Here is a 23,173-nt window from a genome sequence, read left to right as displayed (position 1 = left end):
AAAATTCTAAAAATTTTAAATACAGAACAATCTACAAAGGAACAAGGATTGATTGGAATCAGATTTTTACATTGGAAACACCGATTGTTAGAAGGTAATATAGCACTGGCTTTCATATTCCGAGAACAAAAATGATTTATAGTCTAACATTTTGAACCAAGTCAAGCTAGCATTTACTTCTGAGGGTAGAATAAAGATATTTTCAGACGCACAAGAACTCAGAAAATTCATCCTCCCAAGACTTTTCCTGAAATACCTTGGATCTTTTCACTTCTTTCCATCTCAGCTTGGCTTACTGCTACCTCCTCTCTCTGCCTCTGGTCTTGCCCCATCCCATACCTGTTTATTTTTGCAGCTGGGGTAATGTTTAAAAGGCAGATCTCATCATTTACTCCTATCATAAAGCCCTTCACTGAATTTCTTCTCCACACTCATCTCCAGCCACTTTCCTTTCCTTCCAGCTACTCCAGGTGTCCTGAGAGTCCTGCCTTCTCTCCCATTTCTCCCTGGGCTAGAGTCTTGGGTCTCTAGAATGTACCATGTTCCTTCTGATTGCCTCTACTGAGAATGCTCTTTCCCTGGCTCATTCCTCATCTTCCTTCAGGTCTTTCTTAGTCTTGATATCATTTACTTAGAAAAGTGTTCCATGGGGCCCCACTCTCATCCCTGTTCTTCCATCAGATTAGGTTTGACTCCTTCGTTATTGACCCTAACAGCACCTGTAATTTTACTTATAATTACAGTAATTGTATTATACAGCCATAACTTTGTATAATTATTTTGTATAATCTGTATAATTATTTAATGTCTTTTTTCCCAATAGACAGTCTCATTCCACCCACAGCTCTGTGAGTGAGAATGCTGTCTGTCCCTAATATTTGTTCCTCACTTCCCTGGTAACAGACAAGATTTTCCAGTCTCCCCTGGCTGTGTGGCTAAGTTCTGGCTACTGGGGTATAAGCACAGCTTGTGGGTTGTGCTCTTAAAGGAAACAGGTTTGATCCTCATGCCCTCATTTCACCTTTCTGCTTGCTCGTAAGCCATCATAAATCTTACTGCAGTCAAAACCTCAGGGACAGAGGATCAGTAAGGCACAAACAAGTATCCCTGACTCCAAGAGGGCCACCTCATACCAGTCCTGGAATAATGTTCTTAAAATGTCACATGAATGAAAAAAGAAAAATACTCCAGATTCAATTGTCAGACCCTAGCCTCCTTCCTGAGAAATCCTTCCGCCGAAGAAACAACTCTAAAGTTGCCTCTTGTTTCACTTACGATTTCTTATATGCTTTTTCCTTTCACTCACAGGTACCATAAATATTTATTATATTCAATGATCTACTTATATAATCTTTCAATTTTTTATTATCCAGTTATCTAGATGCCCTCTATAAGACCCACTGCTTCCACATTATCGATCTTAAATTATAATGGGGAAAGAAGATGTAACTGCAAAATACCTTCTTACAAGTTATATTTGGAGTCCTAAAAGTGTCCTCACCTCAAGGAGAGATAGGATATCCATGCCCAAATAAGCAAAATTCAAGTCCGTGTAGAAAGGTCTTATTGTATCTTGAGTTTCAAGGGCCATTGGCAAGGACAGCTCACACAGATGTGGCAGTCAGTTGTATAGGTGTAAATATCTGTGGACAATTGCAGTAGCCTCTTAATTGATCTACCTGCTTCTACTATGAACCCCTCAAATCTGTCTGCCAAAACAATCTGTCTAAAATGAAAATCTGATCATGTCACTTTCCCTGCTCAAAATCCTTCTTTGGATTTCCATTGTTCTTGGGATAAACACCAAAATCCTCACTGTGGCTTGAGAGCCTCTTCAGGATCCTCTGTTATGTTCTTCTCATACCTCCCTCTCCCCTGCTCTCTGAGTGACAGCCCCATTTGCCTTTCTTCAGTTCACTCCAAAGCCCTGCCTCCTTCCCTCTACTCAGGACGTTCCTTTTGCCTGAAATATTCTTTCCCCCATCATGCCTCCCTCAACTTATTTAACTACTACTCAAATGTCACATTTTGGGGGAAGCAAGCCTGCCTGAATCTTCAGACTTACTCACATTCCCCATTCTATACACGTATACTCTTCTACTTTTTTGTAGAACTTATACCGTTGTAATTAATTTATCTATGTGTAAGCGTATTTGGTTTTTTGTTTCTCTGTTTGGCTGTGCCACGTGGCTGGCGGGATAGTTCCCCGACCCGGGATCAGACCTGTGTCGCCTGCAGTGGAAGCGCAGAGTCCTAACCACTGGACAGCCAGGGAATTCCCTTAATTTTTATTTTTAATGTTTTATTGAAATATAGTTGATTTACAATGCTATGTTAGTTTCAGATGTACAAATAAGCATGTTTGATTCAAGTATCTCTCCTTTATTGGCTACAAGGTTCATGAGAGCAAGTACCATGTCTATTTGGCACACGATTATATCTCATGACTTTTGAGGGGACTTAATAAATATTGGTTGAATAAAATGAATGAATGAATAGGATATGATTTGTAGGTAAGGGTAAAAGTCACTCCTGCCTGTCTTTTCTAACAGCTTGCTATTAGGGCCTGGAATTTTTTTTATTGCTTTAATCTAGTATGGATTAAGGGTTTCTAGGATTTGATTGTTGAGCCTGAAATATATGCTTATCAGGCTCTATTTCCATCTATAAATACCAACCAGAAGCAGTGTGAAAGAACAACGCCCCTGTGGAAACGCCTACTGTGTACATAATGTTCTGGGGTTGCAAACTCAAGTGTGGAAAGGGGAGAGAGAGGCTTGCTGGAGGGGAGGTAGCATGGTGTGGTACTTAGGAGCTCAGACTTTCCAGCCCAACTCTCTGGTTTTGAATCTCTGTCCCATCACTTATGAGCTATTACTCATAGGCAGTTTTCTGTCCTCTCTGTGCCTCAGTTTTCTCATCTATAAAATGGAGCTAAATATTGTGTGCCTCATAGGATTAAAAGGATTCAGTGAGTTAGTATTAATAAAGCACTTAGAAGAAGCAGGACAGAGGACAAGTGTTTGTATATGTGTTTGTAAGTAAAACATGTTACGTGGGAGATACTGCTCCCAGATAGGTAAAAACAAGTCACTAGTCACAACAGTCAAGTATAAATAAATGCAACTTCAGAGGATATAGATCAGGTCTACCCCCTTCTCACCACCCTCAGCACACTGCTTTGGGTTAAGGAATTGTGCCCCTCAGGCATTTCTTGTTGTATACAGTCGTCATATATAAACAGGGAGCTATTTCACCACAGCCAGTCTTAGCAAGGGCCAAGTGCAAGGCCTGAGATGATTCATTTTAATAAACAGAGGTGGGAGAGAAGTAGTTCACTTCGACTAGCGAATGTTTACTGAGAATGGTGGAGGCTGGTCAGCTGTTCCCCTTTACGCATGCTCCCGGCCTCCTTGGTGCATGGCTAGTCTGCACGGTGCAGGCCCACTGCACCTAGAAAGTGACCGCGAAGAGCTCTCCTCAGTAGACTGTGGGCAGAGTGAGGGGTGGCACTTTTGGGCCCTGGCAATAAAAGCAGGTGTTCCACTCTCCTGTACCCGCTCTCTGAGGATGTGCTGGAGTACTCAGACTTCCTGCGTGGGGCAGAGCACTTCCCCTAATTCCAATTCAAGGTTTCTCTTTGTGATGGGAGTTTAAATTGGAGCCTTAAGTTATTTCAATGGGACCTCATTACCGAGAAGCCTGATGAATGATTTTATATTTAAAACTAGCCTTGCGGGCTTCCCTGGTGGCGCAGTGGTTGAGAGTCTGCCTGCCGATGCAGGGGACATAGGTTCGTGCCCCGGTCCGGGAAGATCCCACATGCCGTGGAGTAGCTGGGCCCGTGAGCCATGGCCGCTGAGCCTGCGCGTCCGGAGCCTGTGCTCCGCAACGGGAGAGGCCACAACAGTGAGAGGCCCGCGTACTGCAAAAAAAAAAAACAACAAAAAACCCCCCAAAAAACTAGCCTTGCTATTGAAGCTATAGATTGCTATTAGACTGTTATGTGAGCAAAAAATAAACTTTTATTGTTTATTTTATTTATAAACCACTGAGACTTGGGGGCCGTTTGTTACAGCAGTTAGCCTACTCTGACCAACACCCAAAGACTGGGCCCGGCACTCTGATTATGTAACTCAATTTCGATTGAGATTTCCACGTCCGTTGTAATCCAGATATGCTGTTCAAGTGCATACAGTTGTCATATATAAACAGGGAGCTATTTCACCACAGCCAATCTTAGCAAGGTCCAAGAGCAAGGCCTGAGATGATTCATTTTAATAAACAGAGGTGGGAGAGAAGTCGTTTATTTATTTATTTATTTTACGGTACACGCGCCCCTCACTGTCGTGGCCTCTCCCGTTGCGGAGCACAGGCTCCGGACGTGCAGGCTCAGCGGCCATGGCTCACGGGCCCAGCCGCTCCGCGGCATGTGGGATCTTCCCGGACCGTGACACGAACCTGTGTCCCCTGCATCGGCCGGTGGACTCTCAACCACTGCGCCACCAGGGAAGCCCGAGGAGTAGTTCATTTAAACTAGCGAATATTTACTGAGAATGGTGGAGGCCTTCTTCCCTTGGGAATGGTGGGAATGGCCTTCCCCAAGATTACTGTAATGTCTGTGAAGTTGTATTATTCTGCTCATCTCTGGCACTGATCTGTTGGTTCTGCAGAATTAGAAGAACTTACTCATGCTATTTCTCAAGCGCTTTCTTTATCCCCAGCAGCATCAACTAAACATGAAATGCAACCTTGGCTCAACTTCCACCTCCCTCCCCCTGCAAATTCCACTCTCACAGTACTTTTGTCATTCGGTTGACTTTACTGAAGGTGGGAGTACAGTGAGACAGGGCAGGCGTTCACCTTGCACCTTCCACAGAAACTCAAAGAGAACAGCGGGCCTTTTTTCCTCAGTCTTTCAACTCTACTCCACCCCTTAAAACTGCAAGACATAATCTTCCACCTCCCTGCAATCTTTTTTTTTCTTCTAAGTTCTCTGCCTTAGCCTGCCCCTAATTTGAGAACATCACATTTTTCTCCCCTGCATATGTACTTCAGCAGTTTTGATTTAATGAAATTCACTTCTAAACCTTAACTTATTCTAGGCCCATCTTTGTGATGCCAAACCCATTAAGGTCATCTTCAGTGCAAAAGGGCGCTCCGTGTTTCAGGATCCTTTCACAGAGACACAAAAAATACACAATCGCTCCCACAGGAGATTTATAGCCTCGTGGAAAAGATAAGACAAATATACAAATAATTATAAATCAGAGTATCATATGACACCTCACCAACCAGGCTACTTCGTTCACACCCCACAGGATTCTGGGGGAAAGAGCAAATCTGGCATGGTTCCTCTCCACACGGTCACTAACAAACATCTCTCAGCTTTCGGGGAATTAAAAATTGTTTTCCCTCACGAAAGGGGAAAGACCTTTGGTCTACACCTTTTTAGCTTCATGACAGTCTTCTCTCTCCTGTGGAGACAGAATTAAATCCTAACTCTCTGTGCTAACCCCTCAAATAGTAAATGGAGGCTACAAAGACGATTCTAATTCAAGGTTTCTTTTTGTTGTGTGAGCTTAAATTGGAGCCCTGGGGTTATTTTAATGATACTTTGTTGCTGAAGAATATTACGAATGGTTTTATATTTGATACTAGTCTTGTTATTGAAGCTATAGATAAATGACTCTCAGTAATAGTCAGCTTTGGTGCTTCAGTTCTGGGATATTACATTTTAAATAAAGTACAAGGCAGAAAACAGCTCAGCACCTTAAAAGTCTTCTGGAATAGTTTGATTTCATCATATTACTGATTCTGAGCCAAATGGTTTATTGTATCAAATGATATAAATAGGAGTGCAGAAGAAAATACTGAGCGATTATAGTCATCCATTACAGGGCTGATGCTTGATAGAAAGCACTAATTCATTTTCCTTGTTAAGTGTCCACTGAAAATGCTATCATATCATAGTGGTATGAAATAGGTACTATCATAGTAGTATGATCCTTGAATAAAAGGCTGGTATTATTATTAGAATCTCATGGCTAAACCTGTCTTAACGGATAAAATAATAAAACTTTGTTCACTTAAGATAATACATTTTTAGGACTCAAAACACTTGTTTTCTCTTTTGTTCTTTAGACATTAATAGATATAATTTTCATTTTACTATAGTCATAAAGAAAAGTCAAATTCCATTAACTATTTGCTTTTAAAATATAACATAGACTCTAAGTTTCTTCTCTGAATCACTGGCTTTATTCCTTTTATGCAGGAGATGTAAAGCTTAATGAGAAATTGAGGTGAGTTAGAAATATTTTGTCTACATTTATTTAAGAATGAAAAATGAGGGAATTCCCTGGCAGTCCAGTGGTTAGGACTCCGCACTCCCACTGCCAAGGGCCCAGGTTCGATCTCTGGTCGGGGAACTAAAATCCCACAAGATGCAAGGTGCAGCCAAAAAAAAGAAAAAAAGAATGAAAAATGCAAATACTACATATGATTTCTAAGCCTTCCATATTAGCTCCATTGAATTGATATTCAAAAACAGCTGAAAACAGGTCTTAGATGAACCCTGTGTTCTAAATTATTATTGGTCGACTGGCTGTACCTTTGAATCAGTATATTATGTTTTACTCTCCCAGAAACAGGCTGAATCTCAATAAAACTTTTATGTTAGCATGTTCCCCACAGAGATAGAGAGTTGGACCTGCCAACTGTGTGTATATTTTTCTAGCATCTATAAGTCTATCTGAAATAAAATCATAGATTTTCAGAACCTCAAGTGACTTTGGACGCTTCAATTATAATCTAAACAGCCCACTTGCCATTTGTCAGACGGCATCTGTTTGAACACCAAGAAAAATCTTAATTAGGCTTGAAAAAATAATAAAATCTTATTTTTCAAAATCAACATTTAAATAAATTGAATAAGAAGTGAGCTAATAAGAAGTAACAGAAATGAGATTGGTTTTAATTTGCTTTTAACAAATGACTCAAGAGTTTTGCTTTTTTTAACTAACTTAAGCTTAACCTCGTGCTGTTACACACGAAATTCTTGGGCTGCAGTGAAAACTGCATGGGGCGTGGGGTGATGAGAAGGGGAGCAAAAAGGATGAAGGAGAGAGGCCCTGAGAGATGATAACCTGGTCTAGTGGGTCCCAACCTGCAATGCATCAGAAGCTCTTAGGGAGTTTTTGAAAATGCAGATTCCCAAGTCTTGCCCTAGAGATCTAGATTCAGTAGTTATGTCAAGACCCAGAAATATATGTTAAATTTCTCAGGTAATTCAGGTGATCAGTTGACCATTTTAGTCTAGTTTCCCATCTTCGAGTATCTGAACATGGCTTCCACAAGATTAACGAGTAATCAGAATTGAGATTTAAATCCAACTATCCATATCCCATGGATAATAAGTAATTATTCTAATCAGTAACCAGAATTGAGATTGGAATTCATATCCTATACATTCCCATATCCATGTTCCTTTCATATTACTGTGTTTGAGGAAGAGAAGAATGAAGGGACCATGGGCTGAATGCTGAGAACCAAAGACCTGGCTACATGCTCTTTACCTTAGATAGTCCTGGTATCTGTTCAGATGAATTTGATTCGGCAGTTCCACTTAGACTAACTATGATAGTGGAAAATTAGAAACAACTTAATTGACCAACAATAAGATATTTGATACATAAATTATAGTAGATAGTTATGGTACAAGGGAAAATCTGTGGCCTTTAACAAAGATGGTGTAGACATATACTTTGGACATGGAAATATATTCACAATATATATATAGACACAGAAAAAAATTCTGAAGGATATACCTCAAAGTGTTAGTGGTTTTCTTACTGAGTGGTTTTCTCACATGGTAGCAGTAAGATCATGGAAATTTTTTCAAAAGTTTGCTGATCACATGTCACATATTTTGACAACAATCACATATTGGTTGTAATCAACATATATACACAAAACACTTACATACAAATCCAGAGGTTGTATGGCTTTGGAGGCAACATGCTATAGTTCAATGTTTCTGTTGAACCAAAGTTCAGACCAGCAAGAGTAAAAATAAGGTTGCAGGTTTTTTCTTGAGACACTTTTCTCTGGGCTCTTTTTTTGTGTGTCCTATAAAACTGAAATAAAATTATGCATAATGTATATATTTAAATAAACTGTATTTGTTGATGGTCTGTGTTTGTGTTTAAGACTCTTCCATAGTTCCTAGCATATAAATGTTAGCATCACAATAAATGTTACTTTCCCTTTCCCTTAGGGATTTGATTGGTAGTTTAGAAGGGGCTATAATAATACATGTATAGCAGGTTTTTTATAGCAGGAAAGGATTTAGATTCTGTAATTGACCTAATATTAGATCTACAGTTACACCAAAGACCTTGCCTTCTACTGTGTTTATTAATAATTTAGCTATAGTGGTGTACAAAGGAAGTGGTGTATATTTACAGAGAAAATATTGAAACCTGAGTTGAAGATAAGGTTCTACTGGCTGGCAATAAAAATGTGTGCATACGTAATATATTACTACCTTTTCCGTGTTGACTGCAGCTCTAGTGGGTCAAAGGTGGTTACTTCCTCTACAAGACAGGGTTGTTATGGAAAGAGCATTCGCTGATTTCATGATTCTAATCTTGTCTCTGCTACTGACTAGTGTGATCTTGGGTAACAGATAAATGTTAAGTTCAGGGTTCAAAACAAATCTGACACACTCGATAGAATGTACCCGACTTAAATGTGTGTCTATCTACACAATTGTAAGTATATGTTTATGTATGGGATATGTATCCATAAGCTATATATACAAAGTTCTTATACTATAGTCTTAAGCTAAGAATTTCAGAGTCCATAAACTAGACATATCACTCTTTTATAGGCCATCTAAAAATAGATATCTTTTGGGCTTCCCTGGTGGCTCAGTGGTTGAGAGTCCGCCTGCCAATGCAGGGGACACGGGTTTGTGCCCTGGTCCAGAAAGATCCCACATGCCGCGGAGCGGCTGGGCCCGTGAGCCATGGCCGCTGGGCCTGCGCGTCTGGAGCCTGTGCTCTGCAACGGGAGAGGCCACGACAGTGAGGGGCCCGTGTACCGCAAAAAAAAAAAAAAAAAAAAAAAAAAAAAGAGGGATGACAGCACAAGGTACTTTTCACAATCCCTGCTTCTTACTGCCTTAGGACTTTTCTGCTAGTTTTCTAGTGGTGAGTACATCATGCTGAGGCCCAAGGCAAATGGCTGGGCTGGGAATATGATTTGGTTATGTTGGCTCCGTGTTTTGAGAGTATATAGCTCTATATACCCTTAAGGTATCTGGTGTATTCCAGCCTCATGGTCCCAACAGTGGTAATAACTATTATTCATTCAGTGCTATTGTTTGTAAAAAATATTTTACATGCATTAACTCATTTACTCTTAATTTTATTGATGAGGAAATGAGGCACTGAAAGGTTAATTAACTTGCCTAAGGTTACTCAGCTAGTGAGAGGCAGAGCCAGGACTCAAACTTAAAACATTGATGCTAGAATCATACCCTTAACAATTCTCTGCACAGCCTCCTTGATAGGATGACTGCCAAGTTCCATGAGGAGAGAGGCTAGTACTCTTGTATTTTTATTTTATTCACAGAATCTGGTTCTGGGTATGTATTAAATAAATATACCTAAATAATGAATAAATGATATTGGTATTCTTCAAATCAGTTGCAAGGTATTTTGCAAATGATTTGTTTTGAATGATAAAGTACCAAAACTTTGAAGTGTCAACTTAAAAAAAAAACATAGAGCAGAATCAAGGTTGACTGGGAAGTGGTATTCTTTACTGATCTGCCTTTTTAAAAATTATTTATTTATTTATTTGGCTGCATTGGGTCTTTGTGGCATGTGAGGTCTTTCGTTGTGGCAAGCAGGCTCTTTTTTGCGGTGCACAGGCGTCTCTCTAGTTTGTGATGTGCAGGCTCTAGAGCACACAGGCTCACTAGTTGCAGCATACGGGCTTAGTTGCCCTGCAGCATGTGGGATCTTAGTTCCCCGGCCAGGGATAGAACCCACATCCCCTGCACTGGAAGGAAGATTCTTAACTACTGGACCATCAGGGAACTCCCTGATCTGACTTTTGATATTGTAATAAACAAGCTCAAATATCTCAGTGACCTAACACATTACAACATGTCCACCGTAGGCTGAGCAAGTTGGCAGGGCAGCTGTTCTCCATAGAATGCCTCAGTACACAGGCTGCTTCCATGTGCCCCACCATGCCAATGTAGGGCTCAGAAAAGAAGCTGCAAGGCCAAGCAGTATGCACCTCAGCCTGAAATGACATGTAAATGACCTGTCACTTCCACTCAGAACTTATTGACCAAAACTAGTTACACAGCCCCAACTAATCACATGGGATCTGATCAGTGTGTCTTCTGTGTTCTGAGCAGAAAACTGGATATAGGTAGGCCCTAGGGATGTCTTCCATAGAGAGAAAGGAGTGGGCATTTAGTAGGTGCTGGAATTTCTTATAACATTAGAAAGAGCTGTTAAAATGTGCCTTACTGACCAGTTTTGCCTTAGGGGTAGGAGAGAAATAAGAAGTGTGATAGCATAATTAAAAAGGCACAGGGAGGGACTTCCCTGGTGGCACAGTGGTTAAGAGTCCGCCTGCCAATGCAGTGGACACGGGTTCAAGCCCCGGTCCGGGAAGATCCCATATGCCGCAGAGCAACTAAGCCCGTGAGCCACAACTACTGAGCCTGTGCTCTAGAGCCCCCAGCCTGCGCACCTAGAGCCGGTGCTCCACAGCAAGAGAAGCCACCGCAATGAGAAGCCCGCACACCGCCATAAAGAGTAGCCCCCGCTCGCTGCAACTAGAGAAAGCCCGCGCACAGCAACGAAGACCCGACACAGCCAAAAATTAATTAATTAATTAATTAATTTAAAAAGTTATTTTAAAAAGGCACAGGGAGAGGATGTTATCATGTCTCCTTTCTGCGCAGGAGTTGGAGAATTTGTACAGAGTTTGTCATATGCACATACAGAATGAAGAAAATTACCTAACCATATACAAACAAAACATTTTCAATGAGTTAAATGTTAAAAAAAAAAATCTATAAACATATTTGCAAACATATAGGAGAGTGTCTTTATCTCCTTAGGCTAGAGAAGCCCATCTTAAGGAAGACAGTATGAAACCTATGGAGGAAAAAGACTGATTTTTAACTACAGGAAAACTAAAACTTCTCTTTGACAGAAGACGCTGCAAACCAAGTTGAAAGAAAGTCGACATACTAGGAGAATATATTTTCAACCAGTCCAACAGGAAAAAGAATGAACAATCAAAATATAAAAGGAATCCTAAACATAAAAAAAAACAAAAAGAAAACAATGCATTGAAGAGGAAATACCACGTAACAATAATCTTTTGAAAAGATGCTTTCCTCACTAATAATCAAGAAAAAGCAAATTAAAACAGCAATGAGATACTTTTAACTCATGAGATTGGCAAAAATCAACATGATTAATAAGAGTCTCAGAAACATTGATAGAGTTATACCTTCCTTTATAATGTTAGTGGGAATATAGATGGTGATATCTTTCTGAAGGCTATTTGGCAGTAGTTATTACAATACACATTCCGTTCAACCCAGCAGTTCCACCTCTAGAATTTTATCCTGCAGAAATTTGTATGTACGCAAAAACGCATGGGCAAGACATTTGTTAAAACATTATGCAGAGTAGGAAAAAAAGGAAAACAACTTAAATGTTCAATAATATTGGAGGATGAAGTAAATTATAGTGTATCTATGTCATAGACTATTACACTTCACAGTAAAAAGAGTAAGACGAAAGTAATTAGAAACAGCAGGAAAAATAAAAGCAAAACTCCATAATAAAAGGTGTGATGTTAGTTTTTTAATACAGCATGATTTTGAGCAATTAGTAGACTGGAATAGGGAGAATTCATTGTAATATTGACTATCAACAGTGTGTGACGTTGGAATGGCAGAGTAGGAAATACATCACATTGTTTATCTCTGTAGTGCACAATATTTACAGTCATGATAATGTAAGTGCTGTTTATTACTTTTCATCTTTTACAATCAACCTAGAAAGCAAAAGATTATATAACCTAAATATAACCTAATAACCTAATTAAGGTTATTAAAGATTCAAAAATTTACCAAAAATTGTTACCAACCATAACAATGTTACAACAAAAGTTAACAGTGGCATAATATGGTTGGTGGAAGGGGCTGGGAAGCATGATGGCAAGGGTCAATGTCTAAAACCCCTTTTTTTTAAAAATTTTTCTTGGAGTATAGTTGATTTACAATGTTGTGTTAGTTTCAGGTATACAGCAAAGTGAATCAGTTATATATATATAACTAATATATATACATCCATTCTTTTTCAGATTCTTTTCCTATATAGGTTATTAAGTTGGTAACATCCTTATCTCTCAGAGGAGGGAGAAACACTGTCAGGGCGAGTTTTGCTTGGCCTGAATAGTTTCATATTTTTGTAGTGTGAATATACTCATATATTCTTTGTGCACTTAATAAACTTAAATTTTTTCATTCAATTTTTTAAGAAAAAGAAAACAAAGTGTGAGAATAATTTTTTGAAAGCCCTCAAAGATCTAATTTAAATATCTAGATATATCTGTGAGTGTATTTTTTATCCAATTAACTGGGAAAATCTTTCTATTTTTCACTTTAGTGTGCAGAGTAGAATCATTCTTACAATTCAATACATTTTAAAAATGTTTCCTAGTATATTCATATAAGGAATTCAAAGTGTTCCTCTTTAATTTTCCCTTTTAGATCAATGTGTATTAAATAACATATTTGAAAGTTCTATTAATATTATAGTAATATAATACCAAATGAGAAAAATAGAGCAGAAACATCACCCTAAGGTGGTTTTAAAAGCATTTAATTATCCAATGTAATTATTTCTTAAGCCCCAATTATAATACACTATTACGTTACTGAAATGCCAGCTGTCTTGGGTCATAGACAAAAGTGGTGGTATTAAGAAAAATGTACTCCTGGTCAACATCTGTTTACTGTTTAAAAACACCTTGCTTTCCTCCAAGTTCCTGAGCTATGTAGCTTCCAATCTCATGTTAAAATGAACGGGGAAGTTGAGGCATAAAAGTGTGTTAATAAGAGCTATTTCTACTCTGACTTATTATTTGTTCCCTCTGTATCTTCCCTAATCAGCAGGATAGTGCCTGCCATATCCTTACACAAAGCATCAAAGAGCTTCTGCAGGGGCTTCCCTGGTGGCGCAGAGGTTGAGAGTCCGCCTGCCGATGCAGGGGACACGGGTTCGTGTCCCGGTCCGGGAAGATCCCACATGCCGCGGAGCGGCTGGGCCCGTGAGCCATGGCCGCTGAGCCTGCGCGTCTGGAGCCTGTGCTCCGCAACGGGAGAGGCCACAACAGTGAGAGGCCCGCGTACCGCAAAAAAAGAGCTTCTGCCTTCTAGAGTCTGGAGGCTGCTGGAACTCTGCTGACTTCAGAGTCTTGAGCCCCAGTGGGGTGAGATGACAAAGGCTGCCCATCACCATCAACAGAGGAAAAAGCCAATGATGGCTGCCTTCTCCCTTCTGCCTTCCAAATCTCTCACCAATGCATCTGATTGGCAGAGCCCAAATGGTATCTGAAACCCTCCTGGCAATGAAATATGCGAAATGTTGTTCTCGGGTTTCTAGACACTGCAAAACAGGAGAGATATGAGTGTAAAGGGGCCAGATACTCATGGACTATATCTGACCCATTTGTGTGTTACCACATTAATATGAGTAGCCATGTTTGAGTAGAAGAAGCATTAAATGTGTATAGAGAAGACTGATTACTGGTTGGAGAGAGTTGGACAGGAGGAAGGAAAAGGAGAGAAAGCTAGACCTAAAGATGGAATGGGGGCTCCCCTGGTGGAGCAGTGGTTAAGAATCCGCCTGCCAATGCAGGTGATACGGGTTCGAGCCCTGGTCCGGGAAGATCCCACATACCGCAGAGCAACTAAGCCCGCGAGCCACAACTACTGAGCCTGAGCTCTGGAGCCCACAAGCCACAACTACTGAGCCCACGTGCCGCATCTACTGAAGACCGCGTGCTCTAGAGCCTGTGCTCCGCAACAAGAGAAGCCACGGCAATGAGAAGCCTGCGCACCGCAACTAAGAGTAGCCCCTTCTCACCGCAACTAGAGAAAGCCTGCGTGCAACAACGAAGACCCAACACAGCCAAAAATAATAAATAAATAAATTTATATTAAAAAAAAAAAGATGGAATGGGTTAAAGTGATGTTTGCTAGAGATCTGCAGTGGTCCTTAACCAGGAAAGTTACATCATGAAAGCAGTCCTTTAGGGCAGTGATACTGCTGATATGCTAGAGAGGACGTGTGTGTGTGTGTGTGTGTGTGTGTGTGTGTGTGTGTGTGTGTGTGTGTGTGTGTGTGGTGTGGGAGTGGAGAGACTTGAAGTCAGGAAAACTTACTTGTCCTAAGGGGCACTTTGAAGAATCCACAAGTGAGAATACAGAGGCTACAGATTAGGATAAAAGTGGCAAGAATGGAGGCAAAAGGGCACATGTGAGACACATGGTCCCTGTATCCAGAAAGAGAACCTTGTCCCCAAGAATATTCTAGTTTCCAGCAGCAGCAGCCCACCACGTGACTGGTCTGTGCCTCCAGCCCCTGTCTCCTGGGGAACTGCCAGCCCACAGCAACCTGACAGCCTCAGCAACCAGCGGATCAGCAGTCATCTTTTTCTAAGAAAGAATCCAGCTTTGCTTCTGCATTTTTATCTCCTTTTCGAATGCCTTTGGAGTAATTACACTAAATATAGAAATGAGGCAAGATGAGCCGAGGAGTTCCATCGTGTTCTCTCCCTCTCCCGTCACCTAAGGGAGAACTTGCCTCAAATTCATCATTCTTACAACTCATGAACTGCACTTTCTACTCCAACTCCACTGGAACACTGCTTCTATCAGGCCGACCTGATCTGACCATTCCTTCATTCAGTCACGCACACACGCTTCAGTCAGCGACTATTCATCGAGTAGCTACTCTGTGTCGGCCCTGCTGAGGATTTAAAAGTTAAAATAACAACAACAATAAAAATTCCTGCATTATGGAGCATACATTCTAGCAGGGAGAGGCAAACAAGAAGTAAAGTATAGAGTATGTTAGAACCTAAGTGCAAAGAAGAGAAGTAGTGCAATGCCCACCATTATAGAATTCTTTTTTTTTTTTTTTTGCTGCTGCCTTTCTAAACCGAGACTACTTTTCAAGATTCAAAGTAAATTTTCTTTCTACTCTGTGCCTTGCCTAACCATTTCAGCCCACAACAGCCTCATCTTGTTAAATACTTCTTATCATCTGCTCAAGTCTTTGGGTACTATTCATGCACACAACACTCCTCACTTTTGAAAAACATGTTCTAGGAAGAGATGTGGTTGTTCGTAAACATAGGAGCTTGAGAATTTTTCTTTTAAATGTTCAGTGTGATCGCATGACTTCTGTAGAAAGATGATACTGTTTTATAAGAGACTAATTGATGCATCTGAAATAATGAAGTAAAACTTGGAAGAAAAAGACATACTGACCTGTGTCGGAAATTGGAGGTTAGGCAATAAAAGGAAGGGGTGGGGTCCAGGCTGGACTGGAATAGATTTACAAGAAATGAAGAGGTCTTTGTAGTGAAGCCATGGGACAGCAGAAGAAAAAGGGTGGAAGGAATTTTTCTGGCGTAGAACATTTTAAGAGGAACACTGTAAGAGAAATATGTAAGAGAAAAAATATGAGGACATGGAAAAATAATAGGTAGGGACTTCCCTGGTGGTCCAGTGGTAGAGTATCCGCCTTACAATGCAAGTGATGCCGGTTCAATCCCTGGTGAGGGAACTAAGATCCCACATGCCGTGGGGCAACTAAGCCAGCGTGCCACGACTACTGAGCTCTCGAGCCTCAACTAGAGCCCGCTTGCTGCAAACTACAGAGCCCACGCACTCTGGAACCCATGCGCCACAACTAGAGAGAGAAAACCCTCATGCCACAGCTAGAAGCCCAAGCGTCACAATGAAAGATCCTGCATGCTGCAACTAAGACCTGATGCAACCAAAAATAAATTAAATAAATAAATAAATAATAAATAAATCTTAAAACAGAAAAAAAGAAGAAGAATAGGTGGAGCAGCATCTGAAGGAAAAATATGTGTTAATATAACTCTGTTCATGATAATGTCCTAAGAAGCTGAATATTTATAACCAGAGCAAGGCTAATCAGAGATATCCTCTGGACCAATAATCTTCAAGTTTGTCTGATAAGAAAAGTCCACTGCATGTTTTTCCAAATTATAAATTCCTAACTCTATCCCTAGATCAAATGAATTAGACTCTTCTAGGGAAATCACAAGGAATGTACATTTCTGTTTATTTTTATTTATTTATTTATTTATGGCTGCACTGGGTCTTCGTTGTGCGCGGGCTTTCTCTAGTTGCGGCGAGCGTGGGCTCCTCTTCGTTGTGGTGCATGGGCTTCTCACTGCAGTGACTTCTCTTGTTGCGGAGCACAGGCTCTAGGCGCTCAGGCTTCAGTAGTTGTGGCGCATGGGCTTAGTTGCTCCACGGCATGTGGGATCTTCCTGTACCAGGGCTCGAACCCATGTCCCCTGCATTGGCAGGTGGATTCCTGATCACTGCACCACCAGAGAAATCACTATGTTTCTGTTTAATATGTATTCTAAGTGATTCATTTGATTTGGTAAGTTTGGAAAACACAGTGGGTATCAGATTTTACTATCTACAATACTTTTTGGTTGTCATTAGCTTTGAGAAGAACCATAACTAACAATGGCCTAGGTGTAGGATAACGCTGGCAAAGGTGGTATGCCAACTCTCTGCCAGTTTATACTGGAAAGCTGTGGTAGATACTGTTGATTGGCTGACCAAGAGTCGTTCTCAACTGCCCTGCCATTTTCACTATAAAGTCCGGAAGAGCAATGCACTTTCCCATGTACCCTTGCTACTAGGCAGGTTCATGTGACTCATATTGGCCAATTAGATATAAGTTGAGGTTTTCTGGGGGCTTCTGAAAATGCTTTTGTTTTCTTGGTATAACAGGCAGACATGAGGTACCACCCCACACTTTCTTCCTGGTCAAATCCAGGTATGATGCCTCTGTAGTCATAGCAGCCATTTTGGGATTGAAGGGAATGAGCAGGAAGGACAAGAGAGACAATGACCCTAACATTGTGTGTCCAGATTGCTTGTTGTGGTAAGGAAGGAGGAGGCAGAGAGAATTTCTATTTCTAAAAGCCATTTATATTTATTTATTTATTTTCCGGTACGCGGGCCTCTCACTGTTGTGGCCTTTCCCGTTGCGGAGCACAGGCTCCGGACGCGCAGGCTCAGAGGCCATGGCTCACAGGCCCAGCCGCTCCACGGCATGTGGGATCCTCCCGGACCGGGGCACGAACCCGTGTCCCCTGCATCGGCAGGCGGACTCTCAACCACTGCGCCACCAGGGAAGCCCATCTAAAAGCCATTTTAAAAGCTGGTTTTCTATTCCTTGCAACTGAAAACATTCCTAACTAAATCAAAGGAGAAGTGGGGTAAGCCCAGTCCTGGGGCAAGAAAAGACCCCCTCATCTTTAGAAACACACGTGCATGAAAGGGTGGGCTCACCTTCTCATTAGGGGATAGATGAGGACAAGAGTACAAGGATTGAACCCTAGAATCTGAGTCTGAGGGAGAGTTCTAGAAGGGAATAGAACAGAGAAAGTTGATAGTCATGCCTGGGCTATCCTAAGTAATAGGATATTTGCCCAGGATTAGGCAAAACTAATTTGCCTTAAAAGGATATGTTGTAACTTCACATTCCCTCAAAAAAATGCAAAATTGGCACAAGCAATGTATAGTGAGTAGTAAAGGCGGATGCAGCTATCAGGGCATCTGTCTCATTGTGCTAAAAGCAATGCATCTGATAAATTGGTAACTTGTTTTTCTGATAATTTCATCTGGTAAAGGGTAAAGGAAACAACCAGAAGAACTGCTACTTTGTATTTAATTCTAACCAAATTAAAAAAAAAAAAGACAGAGAGAGAATTGTTTGTGGAATGGATGTGGAGTCTGAGGAGAAAGCACACAGGTCACCTTAGATGGTATGATACCCAACAATGTCAAAAGTGCTCTTAGACACCAGGAAATTAGATTTTAGGAAGTTGAAGGGAAAGATGAGTCAGATTCAATGCCTAAAACTCTAAAGGAAAGATTATTTTGAAAGTCTTTCAAAAATGAAATTTTCAAGTCAACAAATATTTAAGGATCACCAGCAACATGGGACAATCTGTACCAGTAGCTATAAAATTCTTACTCTCAAGGAATTAATTGTCCGTGGAGGGAGGAAAAGGAGACAAGCACTCAAATGCACAGCTACCATTTATTGAACATCTACTGTGAAAAACAATATGATTAAAAATTTATATATAATATGTAAAATATTTACAAATGTTTTGCAAGATAGATATTATCCTCAGTTAACAAAGAGACTAAATGTTTAGAATGGTTGAATAAATTGCTCAAAGCCTCACAGCTCATGAGGAAATGAGCCCAGCCCCCCTCCTCTTGCATTTATTGGATCAGCTTGGTCCCAGGGGCCTCATAAAGCAAAAGGAGCAAAAGGACACTCTGTTCCCTTCTACTTTCTCCCATGTATCTTCAAGAACACCAAGAGTTCATTGGCATGGATTTGGCCCCTAAAAGTAGAAGCTTTTAGCAATTGACTGCAAAGGAGTAAAATTAGTTCCATCTTTGAAACTGGAATATCTGCTAAACTCCTTGTGGGAGAATTCATTCCTTGAGCGAAGACTTACCATTATCAATCCTTCTATATTGAAAATCTTTCTCCTGAACTCTCAGCAGCGTAGGTAAATCAGCACTTAAAAAACAACTGCTTAGGGGCTTCCCTGGTGGCACAGTGGTTGAGAGTCCGCCTGTCAATGCGGGGGACACGGGTTCGTGCCCCGGTCCGGGAGGATCCCACATGCCACGGAGCGGCTGGGCCCGTGAGCCATGGCCGCTGGGCCTGCGCGTCCGGAGCCTGTGCTCCGCAACGGGAGAGGCCACAACAGTGAGAGGCCCGCGTACCGCAAAAAAAACAAAAAAACAAAAAAACAGCTTAATGACAGAATATGTAAAAAAGATTTAGCATTCTAAGAGAAGTTATATATTTAAAAAAATAAATCGACTCTTTAATGTTGAAAATAACATATTGTGCAATGTGTTCAGAAGCCTAAAATGTTAAGATGTGGATAAAATTATAACATAAGAGTTTTACTCGAAACATTTAATGAATTATATAATAAATCATCGTTGACTAAATAAAACGGAAGACTTGACCAGTTGTATATTGATCAAGTTTGGCATATACATGTATCTTTTTTTTTAAAAAATGTGAGTAAAACAAGCTAAACACTCACTTTCTTCACTTTAGCAGTTAATTCTTGACTGAATTATTGAAAAACTAAATTTACACTCCTATTATTTAGCTATGGAAATTCAACTTACATGTTTTAATAAAAAAAAATAAGAAAGCTAATGAGGCCACTAGAGGTGAGAAGTCTAGGAATTACGTCTGCAGAGGTTCACTGACTCTGCTTAAGAGGACAGCAACAAGAGGAAGGTTCAGCCAGAGAACTTCACTGAAGTGAAAGAGCCACACAACCAACCACACCCCCATTTCCTGTATATTCCTGGAAGGGGAAAATATCCAATAAACTGAACATGGAGATTACATTATAACACTTTTAGTGTACACAACACCAGCTTTCCTGAAAGTTGGGGGAAAGTTGTCCACGTTTTTCTTTTAGTAGCCAAAAAGGACTATGTTTAGAAGTAAATGATGATGCAATTTGGTCCATTCACATCTCTCTATATGTAGAGAAATTCGAGAAAATCACAAAGCACATTTAATCAGTTATTTGCTTTGTACAGAGACATACATGTATAGAATTGTCAAAATCCCCTCATTGTTAGGTAAGGCCTGGAATAAAGTGGCAAAATTGGGGCTTAGCCTCCAACCTGCTCCCTCTGGCCACACCCTGGGCCCTGGCCAGTGGGAGGTCCCAGTGGAGGAAGGTGTATCTAGTTCTAATTGGTCTACCCAGAAGAGATACAAAGACCTGGGTTTGCTGGCTGAGGCCCTCGATGGCCCTGGTCTCATGAGTAAGAAGGACAAAGGAAGTAACCCAGAAAGTGACTTTCTCATGCGGGCATAGGGATGATTGTATCAACTGGCCCTCCTGAGCTCTGTGCATCTGGACAGCACGGATCTGAGGCTGCAGAGTATAGGGCCACATACTTGGTGCTTTGCTAGAGGGAGTGGGATGGACCTATTCCTGCACAAAACATGCACTTCTTTGCCAGAAGGTGTTTATATGACTGGCCTGGCTCTCAAAGAATATCACCTTATTTGTATGCTGAAAACGATAGACCCCTGGTCAATACTACTTTATGGCTCTAATGGAAAAAATACTCAATAACTTGCTCTCTTCCCACCTCCTTATAGTTGTTTTCTTCCCCCTTGACCCTAAGTACTCCTTGACCTAGAATCCCAGGGTGTTAGAAATTGAGAATCCTTTGAGACCAAACCCGGCCACCTCTTGCTTTCTGCATGATAGAACTGAAGCCACTTTGCCCTTTCTGCCCCCACTTAATTCTTCTGATATCCACTCATATTTTATATCATTTACAGCTTTTGGAAAATATGAGTTAGAAAAATTTGCTCACTGCAAATCTTGCTCTGCCTAGTCTCAACCCAAAACTAAGGAGTATGAGAAGAGAAAGAAAGAAAATGAGAAACCTACATGTTTTGAAATTTTAAAGCATTGATGACATTCATTATATTATTTGTATGCCATGCAAACCTTTTATTTCCTTAGTTAAAAACTTCTCTGAGAGCAGGGGCTGTGTCTTTTACATGATCTTTTAATATATATGGATTCTAGCACAGTATCATGAATGCCTAAGAGTATAATAAGTGTTATTTGTTGACGATGAGCCACTCTATCCCCTGGCCTCCTAGGAGGATCCCACATAATCATCCCAGACAGACAAGAATCCATCCTGCTTTGAAAGACCTACAGGGAGTGAGAATCTAAACCTTCTTCCATAACTCATTTCAGTGTCTAATAAAGCTTAGTGTCTGCTGGAAGATTCTTCCCAAGAAGGTGGCATCTGGGAATGTTGCAGAGTAAATGCTGAACTTCTTCTAAGGCCTTGGAGCCCGTCACTTGAATGACTAGGAACTATCCTGGGGGAATGGGTGGGTGCTGGTGGGGAAGGTAGTCATATGAGGAAGAAAAAGGGCAGAGATTAGGTTTCTTTGCGGCTCAGAGGAAGTGGCATTGTTCACACTTGCTAGCAGAACTGCCCAGTGTTAAGGATTTGGGATGGGTAGAAGTCAGGAAGCTGTGGAGCTGGGGAGAGCTCTATGATGGAGGAAGGCAAGTCTGCCACTGGCTACCCAGCTGTTTACATCCCTCCCTGGAGCTGACTATGATGATAAAATTGCCATTAGTATTCCCCATTAATATTCCGTGGTCATCAGTGTTAGTTCCTGTTAACAGGAAAGGAATGTGCATACCCTAGCCATGCTACAAATGAGATGAATGCTTCCTTTGCAGTGTGTGTGTGTGCACACACACATGTGCAAATGAAAGGGTTTGTGGAGGTGCAAACCTGGAGTGACAGGAGGTGAATAAAAGAAGGATTAGAAGGACCCTAGCAACCTCTCAGGCCAAAGCAGACTAAAGCAAGTGATCCAAATCAGGGCTGAAAATCAAAGCAGATGCCCAAAGGAACTCAAATTCAGTGAAAGCCTAGGACAGGAAGTGGGAGGGCAGAGTTGGAGGCGGAATAAGGATCTAAGTGAGGAAGTGCAGGTCAGAGAAAGTAGGCCTGCTGAGATATCTGGCACTGGAAGGGATGAAACAGAACTGAGCCTCCAGGAAAATGGGTTGGCAAGATGGAGTTGAGAAGTAAGTTTCAGCCTAATGGTTGGGATACATGGCAGGGCTTCCATCCGCCCTGTGCCCTGGGCTAGTGGAAGGGCTCAGGAGTGCTGTGAGCGGAGGACCTAGGCTGAAGGAAGGCATGTTGGTGGCCTGGCCTCCTCCCTGCCAGGGGCCTGGAATGAAATGCAACTGGATGAAGTAGGTGCCACTGGTTAGATCTGAGAAAGTATTTGGACCGGGAAAAACCAAGACAGTTTTCAAATTCTGTTGTGCCCTGATTGTCTGGAAGAGAGAACAAGGCCTGCATCTAGCTAGAAGCTTGTTTTGCGGTAGCTGAGACTGGGCAAGGTTGGGGCACACAAGGCCTGTGGAGGGAACTCGTACCTCAATGACAACCAAGTAATCAGTCACTTAGGAGAAGAATCTAAGTCAATTTGGGTGAAAAGCGCCCTGGTCCACCGTGCCTTAGACAGTCCTTCTCAGGGTCCCCACAAACAGAGAAGGCAGCTGGTTGGAGAACACTAGGAAGCAGTGGAATTAAAACCCTAGGATAACACAAGAAGCCCTAAGTGGTATTAAGAGCTTGGAGAGGAAGTGTGGGTGGAAGGGTAAGTCATAACTAGTGGCTTGTAAGCCTTCTAAGGACTGTCAACCCTTGGAACAGAACAAAAGCTCCATTCACTTCTTCCAGGCCCTGTTTCTTGTTAGCTCCCACAAGTCATTTTCTATAGCCCTGCAGGAACCTGATGTTACTTTGCTCAAATTGTAAATGATTTATTTTATGAATGCTGAATAACAGGACCATGGTTAAAGGAAATAATCTTCACATATAAGAATCCTTGATCTGCTCCCTAAACACTTCTTTTCTTCCCTCCCTTGTGTGTGTGTGTGTGTGTGTGTGTGTGTGTGTGTGTGTGTGTGGTGTGTGTTGATTGGAACATCTGTTCTAGATATCAGCATCATCTTTAAAGCACACATTTTGAGGAGCTTTCAGATCAAAAACTTGAATTCAAGTCCAAAACTGGCCAGAGCCCTAAATACCATTCCTACTTTTCTTGGCACTTTCCAATTTCTTTGGCAAATATCTGTGAAAAATAATGAAATACTGTTTAGTAAACATTTTGGTTATAGTGGGCCTTTTGTACACTCTTGCTTATGT

The sequence above is a fragment of the Stenella coeruleoalba genome (genome assembly GCF_951394435.1).
Source record: "Stenella coeruleoalba genome assembly, chromosome: 5".
NCBI lineage: Eukaryota > Metazoa > Chordata > Mammalia > Artiodactyla > Delphinidae > Stenella > Stenella coeruleoalba.
Note: the sequence above shows the minus strand (reverse complement) of the source record.